Raw genomic sequence first — 4,432 nt, 5'->3', positions numbered from 1 at the left:
GCTCTTCTTATATGTGACTCTGTAAAACGTCACAGCTGACTGGAGTATATATTCAATAACAGAGTTGTGCGAGAACGAATTCTGAAATTTTTTGAGGGACTGAATAAATGGAAATGACAAAAAGGAGCGGAATTTCCCCGTTATATGCTTCCCGGTGCTGCATAGCGGAGGTGAGACCTAAACTGGCTTCGATAGTCAATTAGATCACTCCAAGATTCAACCGCAGATGGTCCCTAATTGACTGAACACAACTATGTCGCGTAGGAATCACATCTAATCAGCTAAGATACAGCTAGCAGTCAAGGTTATCAAAATTTCTTTCCAACGAGGTGTCTCATCAATTCGCTTGCCTGAATATTGGCTCCCATCATGATCAGGGTTAGGCATTGACATCCAACGTCAAGACGGATACAATATATCTCTCAGAAAAGCCACTAACAAATACCAAGTATTATTGGATCCTTACAGAGGGAGAGTGATAGCAGTACAAAACTCCCCTCTTTTAACTCCATCTAGTTTTAGTAAGAAGGTTGGATTTACGTGCCTTTTGGGGATTTTTTTCAAAGTTTGTGATATTACTGGTTAGACGATCTGACCGTTGCTCGTAATAAGGTTGCTTCCATGGTTCCTGAAAGTTTTAAAAGTGATTACTTTTAGTGTTACGTGTTCTCTGGACCTTTGTTTCCCCTTCATTTTGAAGTTAGTTAGCGAAAGACCAAAATATTCCATTCTTTTTGGTCTGATAGCGTGCAAATTTCCTGAACAAGATATGCCCTAGTAGCTTGATCAGTTGACTTGCCAAAGTCTTGTCACATTATCATCAGCGATAGCAACATCAATGTTGACAGTGATGCTACAGTGCCGCACAATTATAAGGTTCTTCTAATCATTTTAAAGTGAAAAGAATAGAGAAAGAGTTAATGAGGGAGTTCACCTGGTGCTGGCTTTTGTCAAGCATTCTGAGGGGCCTAAACCTACAGTCAATCTGGAACGAAACTGACAGCATGAACTCCTCTGACATCAATCAACTGCCGTTTCTTGCAATATCTGCAGCCAAACACATGCAGGGTAACTGGAACCCCACTCTGGAACGCGTACAACACCAGCAACACCCAAACTCTTCGCAATTTCCTTTCTGCCAAATCATACGTTGTCCACCTCGCGGAGAACAGCACTCGTCTCGGTTCCAGTCCTAGAACTGATGGTTTCGCTTGCAAAAAGCCTTGTGTTCTTTGGGCATTAGCTACATCCACTGTTGCAGGGATGGTAGATGTACGCGCCAGTTTTCGGCGCATTCAGAATTTTTTCACATCGATTAGTACAGATACTTTCACGGATTTCTGGAATTAATGTGATATGGGAAGATTGCATTAGATTGGACGCCGTGTCAGAATGGGACACTAGAGTGACGTTTGTAGCAAGAGAAACACGACTCGGAATTAAGTGGTATGGGTCGGATTCATTAGTGAGCCATCCACCACCAAAACACATTTGGGCTACCAAGAATTTTGAACATCTCTGTTGCTTCTAAAACAAACCCCACAGACAGATAGACCAAGTTATATGGTGAACAATTGTTTTTACAAAACGTTATCTTTCTATCTGGACGTCCAAAACCACTACCAAACTAAAACACAGTCTTAGTGAAATTCTACTGTTTCATGAGGCTGTTCATCTGGAATTGAAAAAACCTGATTTCGAAAGTGATGCATGTGCACGCTACTCATAAGGTTGCTGAAATCCATTTGACTGCCCACGACCGGTTCGGCCCTTCTTGGAGCACGTCAGGTAGGCGTGGTCTCCGAGTTTCCCTCAATTTCATGATCTAGTTGAACGAAATCAGCGGAATACACTCATTTGCAGACCAATTTGGTTTTGCGTGAGACTCACCTATAACCCAGCTATAAACATTTAAACGAGAGAACCAGACGGGTTCCAGATGAGTCTCCTGAAAAACCAAACTGGTTTGCAAATGAGTCTATTCTGCTGGTGCGTGGATATTTCATCCCTTCCACGAGCCATTTTAGGTTATTATTCTATATTCCACCGAAAGTTGAATTGACCAAGGGGGGAATCACTACAAGCTTGCTTGTACCGTCCACAGCGTCCCCTCAGGGTAACACAAAAGTCCGCTAAATTCACCTGTATTAACCAATCAGACGGTTTTGAATAAGGTAACAGACCGAAACCAATCTCAGTCACGTTCCGTTTTGTGATTTTGATGACAAGGAAATACCGCACACAAACGTAGAAGACCGAAAGAATTCCGAGAATCGCAACACCTACTCCCACAAAATGTGAAGAGATTTCTTTTTGAAATCGTATACGCCGTATGGGAGCATACAAATAAAGCTCTATCTGCACGAAGATTGACTTCAATTATGATCCTCCGCTATCTGGATGACTAAAGCATAAAAGAATGACGCATACGGACCGAGTACAAACATAAACGTGACGTAGAAATCGATAGACAGTGTAGATTAGTCACACGATACACCAGACTGTGGAGGTAAGTTAGAGTGCTGAAGGGAGATCAGTAGCTTAAAGAAGGCAGTTTTAAAAAGGATTTATTCACCAAACTGCGACCGTACTGCGAGTAATCGTATTACGGGATGGTCGGAGGTAAAGTCGTACTGTCCTCTGCGATAGGACTGTAAAGGCAGCAAGGCATTTCCACAGAAGACCCGCATGTCCATATTTAAGGAAGCAGCGATGTCACCTTTCCCCGAGGAAGAACGGTTTAGAAAAGATTGGCCATAAAAACCAAACACCACGATCTCTCAACGGTTGACTGTGACCGCCGGCACATTATTCAGTACAGTGGAAATATTTTTCAAAACCGAAGAGTCCGGTGCTGTTCAAAAGGCACCTAGTGTGCGCAGCTGTACTAGGAGTGAGACAACAATACCTTGACCCCTGCGTCCTTGGGATGGGCAAACCTCTGACAGCCACGTGGGTCAGACCTTTGAGTCAGAGGCTCAAGGTGGGTAATCTCAACTAACCCCCCTTCATCGGCCTGAATAGCCTGGAAGTGTTATTCTCTCTTGCAGTCCTTCGCCCACCGGCCCTACTGCACACCCCGTACGCACCAAACCAGTGATGCAGTGCGATCAGAATAACTGGCATTGCTGCGTACTTAAACCATCGCCCAGAAAAACACAACAAAAATAATCACTTACTAACCTCAAAACATCTGATCCATGTTGTAACCTTCAATGTCCTTAACCTACATCAAACTGGGCGCAGGCATGTCTTACTTAAACTTCGGTTTTCTCATCTATCGATGTGAATCGTGTCTCCGAAGCACCCATACAAGACCCGACTTCGGTCGGGCAGTTCAAGCCGCTTATAATGAGGTCAGATATTCCATGTTTGATGATTCGGGTATCCGGTGGAGCTGATGCAATGGCTGGTAGTCTGGGACCAGCACCCAGCCCTAGGGCTAAAAGCACCTTACTGGACTGGATCCCAGTAAAAAGACGCCTTTGCGCCGTGCGGTTGTCTGGCTCAACTAAGATTAACGCAAGTCGATGCACTGAAAGGTGTTTGTTCGTCGTATACGCGTAGGCCGCGAAAGAATGCAGTTGTGAGACTAAGAAGGATGAGTCACGGTCGCTTCGGTCGGCAAGAAATATGGATATAGTAATCCTGGCAGGTGATATGAATGCCCGATTTGGACAAATAAGTCCGAAAGAAGCACACTAGGGTGGTAGATTTGGAGTCAATGTTCAGCGTATCGATAATGGAGAGCAACTGCATCAGTTTTTTAGAACCGATTATCACTTCACTTTCCGTCAGCATTACGCGTGCACAATCAGGGAAGTTCCATTCATCAACTCCGACAAGTTTCAGCAACTGAAGAGAATCGAGAAAACTTGGCTAGAAAGCTACTGAAAACGCTTAATGATGGAGATTTCGAAGACTGCTTGAGGGCTGAATGGAAGCGTATTAAAGAAGCCGTGCCTTTAGCTCTCAGAACTCTGTCCACGCCACCTGACAAGAACAAATGAACACTGGATATCGTTGGGGTCAGCACATCTTATTGCTACCAGAAAAGGCATACCAAAAACTAGCGACTATAGTGACAGAACCTTGGTGGACTTCCATCTCCTTGCCTTTAGCAGAACTCTGTCCACGCCACCTGACAAGAACAAATGAACACTGGATATCGTTGGGGTCAGCACATCTTATTGCTACCAGAAAGAAAATACCAAAAACTAGGGACTATAGTGACAGAACCTTGGTGGACTTCCATCTCCTAAAGACTGAGAAGACATTCACTGCAGGCATCTTGTTTAAACAGATTGGAGCGGTGGGTCCGTCACGAAGAGACTGGACCTTACCGTGGTGTGACGGTTTGCGCACCTCAGCGATTCATTGAGCTATACTGGACAGTGTCCCGCGACACTCACAGAGTCTCTCATACCAGGTT

This window comes from Opisthorchis viverrini, assembly GCF_000715545.1.
Source record: "Opisthorchis viverrini unplaced genomic scaffold opera_v5_14, whole genome shotgun sequence".
Taxonomy (NCBI): domain Eukaryota; kingdom Metazoa; phylum Platyhelminthes; class Trematoda; order Opisthorchiida; family Opisthorchiidae; genus Opisthorchis; species Opisthorchis viverrini.
Note: the sequence above shows the minus strand (reverse complement) of the source record.